Genomic DNA, 10,903 nt, shown 5'->3' on the forward strand with positions numbered 1-10,903 from the left:
CTCCTCAGAGTGGTGGGGAGGTGACAGAGCCACCCTCTGCAGGGGACCCCTCCAGGGCTGACCCCAACACTCTCTGGCCTACAGTCGCTCATGTATGAGGTCACAGGAAGGGTGCAGGGTATAACATTCCTCCTGCGTGGCCTCTGACACTCAACCAACCTCTACCTTGGACCAGAGCTTGGCAGGCAGCACCCTGCACTACTCTGTGGTGAATGCCAGGAAGCTGAGCTTCACTGGGATGAGGAGCAGGGCCCCGGGTGAAGACGGAAGGGCAGAGTTTCTCTCTCATTATGCACCCTGCCCCCAACTAAGGGCTGAACTCTGGCCCCCTAAACCCTCGGTTCAGCCCCTGTGGAAGTCTGACTTAGTGGCAGTGCACCCTGTCCCATTGGGTGGTCTCGGGTGTGAAGGTGACCCTGGGTCTTCACCTTGTCCTGTGGCATACCTGCTCCTTGCTCTCTGGTCTATTTCCAAAGATTTCCAGATGTGTGGAGAGTGGGTTCCCATAGGGACCTGGTTCTTTTTCAGCAGGGTTTTGTCTGAACAGAGAAGGCAGAGCATTTCTCCATTCCCGATGCCTCCCCACATCAGATGCCCCCACTCTGCCATCCATCCCCTGTCGGCCCTCTAGCCAGTCCCAGTCCAGGCCTTGACACATTTCAGGATGTGCAAGGAAAGCATGGGGCAGCTGCCATTCCCACTGAGCCCTGCCCAACAGTCTTACTGGCCCTTGGGGCAGAGGGGAGTGTGGACAGTTCAGGAGCTCACGCTGGGAGGCATTCAAGGCGTGGGGCAAGGGTGGCAGGGGCAGATGCCAGGGTGGCCTGACAGCAGTGGTGCCCAGACCCTAGGATGTGCCTTTTAATTCTCACCCCAGGCCTCGGGGCCTGGACATCTATTCTAACTCATAAATCTGAGGTGATCCCCAGGGCCGTGCAGCCCAAAAAATGCCCATCAAAGCTACAGCCACTGTATTGCTCACAGGGGCCACCCTGTGGCCATCTCAAGGTCCCAGTTCTCCTCCTTGGGGCTTTCTTGTCCCAGGCCACACATCCCTCCTCAGGCAACTTTCCTGCTGTGCCTCCACCCGGGACCTTTGCCAGGGACAGCTTACCTGGATGGAACAAGAAGACAGTCTGGCACGCTGCCCACAGGTAAGCGCTAGAGCAAACACGATGAAATTCACTAAAAAAATGTGGTTTAAAAATCATTAAAGGAGTTAAAAATCTCCCACTAGAAAGTATTCACTTAATGCAAAAGCAAGCAGTGGAGAAATAGAGGAACAAAAAAGACATGAAATGTTTAGAAAACAGCAGATGGAAATTCAACCATGTATATTGATAATGTGAATGGATTAAACCAGGGGTCCCCAACCCCTGCCCGTGCACTGGTACTGGTCTGTGGCCTCTTAGGAAGCAGGCCTCACGGCAGGTGAGCAATAAGCAAGTGAGCGTTACCGCCTGAGCTCTGCCTCCCGTCCCATTGTGGTGGCGTCAGATTCTTACAGGAGGTCGGCTCTGGTGACTCACACCTGTACTCCAGCACTTTGGTAGGCCAAGGTGGGCGGATCACCTGAGATCAGGAGTTTGGAACCAGTCTGACCAACATGGGGAAACCCCATCTCCACTAAAAATATAAAAATTAGCCGGGCGTGGTGGTCGTGGGCGCCTGTAATCCCAGCTATGCAGGAGGCTGAGGCAGGAGAATTGCTTGAACCTGGAGGTTGCAGTGAGCTAAAATCTTGCCACTGCATATCAGCCTGGGTAACAGAGTGAGACTTCGTCTCAAAAAAAAAAAAAAAAAAAAAAAAAGGTTTTTCATAGGAGCAGACCCTCTTTTGAACTGCATATGAGAGGGATCTAGGTTGCACACTGCTTATGAGAATCTAATGCCTGATGATCTGAGGTGGAACAGTTTCATCCCAAACCATCTCCTTAGCCACCACCCCCATCACCACCAACCCCACTGTCTGTGGAAAAATTGTCTTCCACGAAACCAGTCCCTGTTGTCAAAAAGGTTGGGCAGCGGGTCGGGCGCGGTGGCTCAAGCCTGTAATCCCAGCACTTTGGGAGGCCGAGGCGGGTGGATCACAAGGTCAAGAGATCGAGACAATCTTGGTCAACAAGGTGAAACCCTGTCTCTACTAAAAATACAAAAAATTAGCTGGGCATGGTGGTGCGTGCCTGTAATCCCAGCTACTCAGGAGGCTGAGGCAGGAGAATTGCTTGAACCCAGGAGGCGGAGGTTGCGGTGAGCCGAGATAGTGCCATTGCACTCCAGCCTGGGTAACAAGAGCGAAACTCCGTCTCAAAAAAAAAAAAAAAAAAAAAAAGTTTGGGCATCGCTGGATTAAACAGCCAACCAAAAGGCAGAGATAGACCCAGTTTAAAAATAAGAGCTGTCCAGTTGTGGTAGCTCATGCCAATACGTTGGGAGTAAGCCCAATACATTGGGAGTTCAAGGCAGGAGGATTGCTTGAGGCCAGGGGTTTCAGCCTGGGCAATATAGAGAGACCCTGACTCTACAAAAAATAAAATGAAATAAAAATTAGCCCAGCCTGGTGGCACACACCTGTATTCCTAGCTACTCAGGAGGCTGCAGTGGGAGGATCGCTTGAGCCCAGGAGGTTGAGGTTACAGAGAACTGTGATGAACCACAGAACTCCAGCCTGGACAACAAAGAGAGATCCTGTCTCCAAAAAACAAAAATAAAATAAAAATAATTTTAAAAACAAACAAATTAAAAACAAGATCCAACAATATGCTATTTATAAGATGCACTTATAAATTTAGTGCATTTATAAATAGATTTAATAAGAGGGTAGAAGAAGATATATATAGATATATCATCATGGTGGTGCATATCTGTAATCCCAGCTACTCAGTAGACTGAGGCAGGAGAGTCGCTTGAACCCAGGAGGCAGAGGTTGCAGTGAACTGAGATTACGCCACTGCATTCCAGCCAGGGTGACAGAGTGAGACTCTGTCTCAGTCTCAAAAAAAAAAAAAAAAGCTAAAACCAAATATGCATCCAAAACTCAAGCTGAAACATAGTCTGATAACTATGGTTTTACCTTTCCAGTTTCAGCAAACCAAACCAATTTGAAGATCCACTACCCTGCATTTTAGGTGAAATATTTTTTCCCCTAGATTTTAATAATTTGGAAAAAAAAAGAGAGAAAATGGCATCTCTACACACACACATATATATATATGTATATGTATATAATGTATATATGTGTGTGTGCGTGTGCATATATATATTTCCTTTCCACTTTGAACAGCCCGTGAATGACCTGCAATTGATCAATAGGTTTCAGAGAGAGACAGCCAGCACACTGATCAGGGGCACTAACAAAGAAGCAATAGATCCCCAGAGGTAGAGGAGTGAAGCCCCAAAACTGGTCTCCAAGGAGTTAGATATCAAGAGTCAGGAAGATGTGCTGTGGTTGTAGGAAGCCATGCACTAAGAGTTTACCTGTTCTTGGCCGGGCTTGGTGGCTCGTGCCTGTAATCCCAGCACTTTGGGAGGCTGGGGTGGGCGGATCATGAGGTCAGGAGTTAAAGACCAGCCTGACTAATGTGGTGAAACCCCATCTCTACTAAAAATACAAAAAATAATTAGCTGGGTGTGGTGGCACATGCCTGTAGTCCCAGCTACTCTGGAGGCTGAGGCAGGAGAATTGCATGAACCCAGGAGGTGGAGGTTGCAGTGAGCCAAGATCATGCCACTGCACTCCAGCCTGGGTGACAGAGCCAGACTTCGTCTTCTAAAGTGTTAGGTTTATAGGCATGAGCCACCTTGTCCAACCGTAATTTTCTATTTTTAATAGAGACGGGGTTTCTCTATGTTGGTCAGGCTGGTCTTCAACTCCCAACCTCAGGTGATCTGCTGGCCTCAGCCTCCCAAAGTGCTGGGATTACAGACGTGAGCCACCATGTCCGGCTGCCTTTTCATTTTTTGTTTTGATAGTACCCTTTGCAGCACGAAAGTTTTTAATTTTGATGAAATCCAAATCATGTTTTATTCTTTTGTTACTTGTGCTTTTGGTGTTATTTTTAAAGAATCACTATCTAATCTAAGGTGAGGAAGATTTATCCTGTATTTATTTATAGGAGTTTTATAGTATTAGCTCTTCTATATAGGTTTTTTATCTATTTTATTTAATTTTTATATATTGTGTGAAGTATGGTTCTGATGTTGCTTGCATGTATGTTTATAATTATCATATCTTCCTAATGAATTACACTTTCACCAATATAAAATGTACCTCTTTATATTTAGTAATTTAAAAAAATTTAACTCTACTCTGTCTGCTAATAATATAACCCCAACAGTTTTATTATAGTTGCTGTTTGATATATGTATATAATCTATATATATTATATATAATATCTATATAATTTATATATAATATATAGATAATATAACTATATAATCTATAAAATATATAGATTATATATAAATTATCTATGAGATATAGATAATATACATTATATATGTGTGTGTATATATATATTTTTTTGAGATGGAATTTTGCTCTTGTTGCCCAGGCTGGAGTGCAATGGCATGATCTTGGCTCACCACAACCTCTACCTACTGAGTTCAGGTGATCCTCCTGCCTCAGCCTCCTGAGTAACTGGGATTATAGGCATGCACCACCACCACACTCGGCTAATTTTGTATTTTTAGTAGAAACGGGGTTTCTCCAACCTCATGCGATCTGCCCATTTCGGCCTCCCAAAGTGCTGGGATTACAGGTGTGAGCCACTGCGCCTGGCCATATTTTTAAGAATTTTAATTTTTAAAATTTATCTTATATTTCCCCTTGTTTATTCACAATAATTATGTACGATTAATGTACTTGTCTAAATAAATTCAAAAGACCATTTAAAAAGAAAAGTCAAAACATAGAGATAAAAATATTGTATTGGGCTGGTCACAGGGGCCCACGCCTGTAATCTCAGCACTTTGGGAGGCCAAGGTGAGAGGATCATCTGAGGTCGGGAGTTTGAGACCAGCCTGACCAACATGGAGAAACCCCATCTCTACTAAAAATACAAAATTAGTTGGGCGTGGTGGCACATGCCTGTAATCCCAGCTACTCGGGAGGCTGAGGCAGGAAAATCGCTTGAACCCGGGAGGCAGATGTTGTGGTGAGCCGATATCGTACCACTGCCTGGGCAACAGGAGGGAAACTCTGTCTAAAAAAAAAAAAAAAAAAAAAACACGAAAAGACAACCCACAGAATGGCAGAAAATATTTGCTAGCCGTATGCCTGACTCTTACAATTGAATAATAGAAAGACAAATAGTCCAGTTTAAAAGTGGGCAAAGAATCTGAATAGATACTTCTCCAATGAAAATATATAAATGTCTGACCAGCATGTAAAGAGATGCTCAGTATCTGTACTCATCAGGAAAATGTCAATCAAAACCACAATGAAATACCACTTCACATTTACAGGATGGCTATAACAAAAAAAGATAATAAGAAGTGTTGTCAAGAATGTGGAGAAACTGGAACCCTCACATACTTCTGCTATACGTGAAACGTACATATAGTGCAGCCACTTTGGAAAACAGTCTGGGAGTTCCTCAAAAGCTTAAACATACAGGCTGGGTGTGGTGGTTCATGCCTATAATCTCACCACTTTGGGAGGCTGAGGCAGGTGGATCGCTTGAGATCAGGAGTTCGAGACCAGCCTGGCCAACATGGTGAAAGCCTGTCTTCACTAAAAATAAAAAAATTAGCTGGGTGTGGTGGTGCACACCTGTAATCTAGCTACTTGGGAGGCTGAGGCAGGAGAATTGTTTGAATCCGGGAGGCGGAGGTTGCAGTAAGCTAAGATCATGCCCCTGCACTCCAGTCCAGGTGACAGAGCAACATTCCGTTTCAAAAATAAAATAAATAAAAAGCTTAACGTAGAGTTACCATCTAATGCCACGATTCTATTCCTCTGTCTAAATGAACCCATATGTCCACACAAACTTTGTATGTGAATGTTTAAGCAATATTATTCATAACAGCCAAAAAGAAACAACTCAAATGTCCATCAACTGATGAATGGGTAAATAAAATATTATATATAAATGCAGTGGAATATTATTTGTCAATAAAAAGGAACGAAGTACTGCTACCTGCTACAACATGGATGAGCCTTGAAAACATGCTCTGTGAAAGAAGTCAGACACGAAAGACCACATATTGTGTGATTCTGTTTAAATAAAATGTTCAGAATAGGCAGATCCACAGAAAAAAATGTAGATTTGAGGTTTGCTTTGGGACTGGATAGGGTATAGAATTTTCTTTCTTTTTTTTTTGAGATGGAGTCTTGCTCTGTCGCCCAGGCTGGAGTGCAATCGCAAGATCTCGGCTCACTGCAAACTTGCCTCCCGGCTTCCAGCAATTCTTCTGTCTCAGCCTCCTGAGTAGCTGGGATTACAGGCGCCCACCACCAAGTCTGGCTAATTTTTGAATTTTTAGTAGAGATGAGGTTTCACCATGTTGGCCAGGCTCGTCTCGAACTCCTGACCTCGTGAGCTGCCCATTTCGGCCTCCCAAAATGCTAGGATTACAGGAGTGAGCCACGGCGCCTGGCTGGTACAGGATTTCTTTTTGGGGTAATGAAATGTTCTAAAATTGGTTGTGGTGATGATTGTATAACTCTGTGAATATATTGAATTTTTTTTTTTTTTTTTTTTTTTGAGTCAGAGTCTTGCTCTGCCACCCAGGCTGGAGTGCAGTGGTACAATCATGGCTCACTGGAGCCTTGCTCTCCCAGGCTCAAGCAATCCTCCTACCTCAGCCTCCCAAGTAGCTGGGACTACAGGCATGTGCCACTACGCCTGGCTAATGTTTTATTTATCTTTTTTGTGGAGATAGGGTCTTGTTATGTTGCCCAGGCTGATCCGGAACTCCTGGGTTTAAGTCACCCTCTGCCTCAGCCCCCTCAAAGTGCTGGAATTGCAGGCATGAGTCATTGTGCCCGGCCTAAACTATTGAATTGTATACTTAAGATGGGTAAATTGTGTAGTATGTGACTTATTTCTCAATAAAGCTGTTAACAAAAAAGGGGAGTGGCCTGAGATGACCCCTGGGTGCCAGGATACCTGATGCCCGAGTGCAGTTTTCATCCATGGGCCTCTAACTATCCCCTTGCACTGGGCACTCTTGCTTCATGTTACTTGGCGGCAGCAGCCACCATCTCATGACCTCAGCCGCTGTCGAACTTCCTGTTTGCCTCTAAACAGTGGGGTGGAACTGATGGCGCTGGGTGAGGCCAGGTTGTTGTCCAGAGGCCCCTTGTCTAGTCTTCTTCTCTGGCCAGCCAGCCGGGGAAGGCAAGCATTGGCCATTCAGGGCCTGATCACTCAGGGGGTCAAGGGAGTAGCCGAGAGGTGCTGAGCTACCCCAAAGCAGAGGGTCCTTGGCAGGTGTGGGCTATCCCTCCTACTCACCCAGCCCCCAGGCTGCTCAACCTCAACAGGCATTGTCTGTCGGGGGTCTGAATTCTGCAGCCACAAATCAGGATCACAGGAGCATGGGCCAAAGGGGCTTCTGAGTCTCAGGACTGCTCCCCAGCCCAGTTCCTGAGTGGGCAATGCTGCAGCTTGGCACTGTGCCTGGAATGCAGTGTGGGGCATTTTAAGGATGGGCAAAAGAAATCCCTCCTGAGGGGCCTGGATGGGTACATAGTCTGAATTTACGAAAGGCATCGCCAGGCTATGGGATCCGATTGTGAGATTAGAATCTCAGATCTCTGATAAACAGCCCATCCTCCACCCACCTCGGCTGCTCAGCTGGCCCTTCAGCTTATTTCATTAGTCAAAACTGTTGTGATTTGAAGGATATCAAATGAAGTAGAAAAATCTAATCATTTACTAATCCCTTCTCTCCCTCCCTCCCCACAGTGACCTTTTGCTTCCAGCCACCAAACCCGAGAAAAAAAACAACCTACCACTGCAAACAGCACAACCCAAAGGCAGTAAGAACCGGGAGTCACTTACGCTAGGGTCTCCTGTGTGCCAGGGAACACGCACACAGGAGTGAATCAATGTGTTAGGTTCGCCTGGTTGAATCCTCCTAGCTTAAGGTAGAGGGTATTACTTCATTTTACAGATGAAGGGTTTGGGCTTAGGGGCGAAGTAACTCACGGAGCAAGTGGTTAAGGTTAACATCAATTAACGAACCAGGAGGAAACAAAATTCCCCCAAAAGGATTTGGCCAAACAGAATGTAAAGGAACTGTTCGCAGATCTGCAGACGTGGTTATGAGGACCAGCGAGGAATGTCGAGGCCCCCAGGGACTAGCAGTAGCAGGAAACCACTGCCACCTCCGAGGGGACAAGGGGAAGGAATAGTTACACTATTCCTCGGAAGCCCAGGCAGAGCCCAGGAGGAAGCCAGGGAGGAAATACCCCAACCATTCTCCCCTCCTGCCCACTCATCCCCTACTGGGGCCTCTCATTGGCGGAACCACCAGGAAAGCAGAAGGCATGAAAGCCCAGAGTGATGGCATCTGTAGGGGACAGGGAATAAGTGACAGAGAAGGAGAGGAGGGAGAAATAGAGGCCACTCAGCGCAGTCAATAAGTGGGGACTCAGGAATTGAACTTGGAACTCACTGACTCTGATCGTCGCCCAACTTAGCATCATACGCTGCTGCTGTGGCCATCTGCCTTCCAGGGGCCCACGCATCATGGTAAGGGAACCAGCGGTGTCCCCACATAGGGGCTTCCAGCCAAGCGGGGACTCAAGCCAGGGCCCAAGCCATTCCTTCCTGCTTTCTCTAGCCAATCCTCTTCTTCTAAAGAAAGAGCTGTTTCTGGTTGGAAAGACTGCATCCAGGCCCCTCCCCCTTCCTCTGCCATCGCCCAGCAGGGAAACAGGCCAGACACATATTCCAAGCCTGACATTTGTGTGCACCTGAGTCCGGTGCTCATGCTGTTCCCTTTACCAACAGTCTCATTTCTCAGAAGGTTCTGGGCAGGACCCTGCCTCATTCACCACTGTACCCCTGCATTGACCACAGGGCCTGCACCCAACCAAGAGGCGAACAGTGATCGCACTCAACTGCAGAACTCAAATGCCTTGCAAACAGCACCCTTTCCTTAGGGCCCCAGGCTTTCACTTCATAGGGTTTTTTTCAGTGAGTTTTCCGGAAGCTTCTTTACCTTCTGTTGCAGATTAAAAAAAAATGTTCATATGGACTTTTCAGTTTGGACCTCAGAGGGAGACGATGATGATGACAATAAAGATAATAGATTGTGGTGCTTAAAATGTGCTGGGCGCTGTCAGAAGTTTTCTGTGTGTATTATCTCATTTAACATCTGTGCTGGCCACCTCTTGCACAAACCCTGTCAGCAATGCCTCATTCCAGTCACATGCAGTTGCCAGCAGCTCCACGCAGTGCATCCTGCCAGCATCCCTCCTCAGGTTCTGGCTGCAAATCTACCTCTCTCATGTCGGAATTTCTCTGATGCCCAGCATTGGCTACCCTCGGGAACCCACGTGGGCACTGGTGCCTGCATAACTGGGAGCAGCTAATGCTCTGGGGGCCTCCCAGTCCCAATGGATAAAGGCTTCTATTGCCTGCCTCCTTTTCACAGGGCTCCCCTGGTTCTGGACAGTCGGATGCTCACCACAGTGCTGGCTCCATTGCACCCGAGTCGTCTCTTGATGGCTTTTTGTTTTTGTTTTGTTTTGTTTGAGACAGGTTCTCAATGTATTGCCCAGGCTAGAATACAGTGGCTCCATCACAGCTCACTGCAGCCTCGACCTTCCCATTTCAAGTGATCCCCTCACCTCAGCCTCCAGAGTAGCTTGGACTACAGGTGCTCACCACCACTCCGGGCTAATTTCTTTTTATTTCCTTTGTAGAGACTGGGTCTCATGTTGCCCAGGCTGGCCAACTTCTGGACTCAAGCGATCCTCCTGCCTGATCTTCCCAAAGAGTTGGGATTACAGGCACGAGCCACCACCTGGCATCCTAACCCTCTTGACCTGGGAAACCATCTCTTTCAGCTGCCAGAGCTCACCAAAGATGTGGGCTGGTGAAGACCGGAGGACCTGCAGAGCTGGCAGGGAATCAAGAGTGGAGGGCGCGGGAGGAATTTGGGGTTATGGAATTACCATGGTCCTGTTCCAGACTGCCAAGGGAGTCCAGTGGTCGTGTAGGGCACTGCGCTGTCTATCTGGCGTCTCCTCACAGGCCCTGGGCCTGGCCTAATGCTTAGCCCAGGTCCGCAGTCTCCGGTAAGTGGAGGCCGCCTTGAGTGGTCCCTCCGGCGGGGTCGGCGCGATGCGCAAGACCCCAGCGCAGCCCGGCAGAGCTCAGCTTGGCCCTGCCGCCCGGCCGGTGCTCCCGGGAGCAGCCACGCAGGCGCACCGCAGACAGGTGGGTCCCGGCTGCCGCGCTCTCCTCTCTGCGTCCCCGCCCGGAGTGCCCTGAGGGTGGCAGGAGCGGGTACCGGCTACTGCCCACCCCCAAGTCCGGCGCTCGGCTGGGCCCTGCGCCCCCCAGGCACCTGTGGGCGGCAGGATGAGGACTGGAGTATGGCGGCGTCCGCGTCCAGCTGCGCCTGGAGATCGAGCTCGGGTGGGTGCCTACAGAAGGGCGCGCGCCCCGCCAGCCTGGGACCTCCAAGGCGTCTCCCACTTCCCGATCGGGGCTGGCGCTCGGGGAGCCCCGAGGCCCACGCGGGGGAGTTGGTACTGCTGCAGGGGGCACCGGCTCTGCTGCTCTCCCTCCCCTTCGACATCGTGCAGAATGGGGGCTTCGGGCGCCCCGCAGGAGGCTGGCTTGGGCCACCGAGATCCCTACTCAATGCACTCACCCTCGCTCTTCCCGGACCACCCTCACCCTTTTGGAAAAGAGGTTGAGGTTTAAAGCGTTCATCCCCC

The sequence above is a fragment of the Saimiri boliviensis genome, chromosome 10 (assembly GCF_048565385.1).
Source record: "Saimiri boliviensis isolate mSaiBol1 chromosome 10, mSaiBol1.pri, whole genome shotgun sequence".
NCBI classification, from domain to species: domain Eukaryota; kingdom Metazoa; phylum Chordata; class Mammalia; order Primates; family Cebidae; genus Saimiri; species Saimiri boliviensis.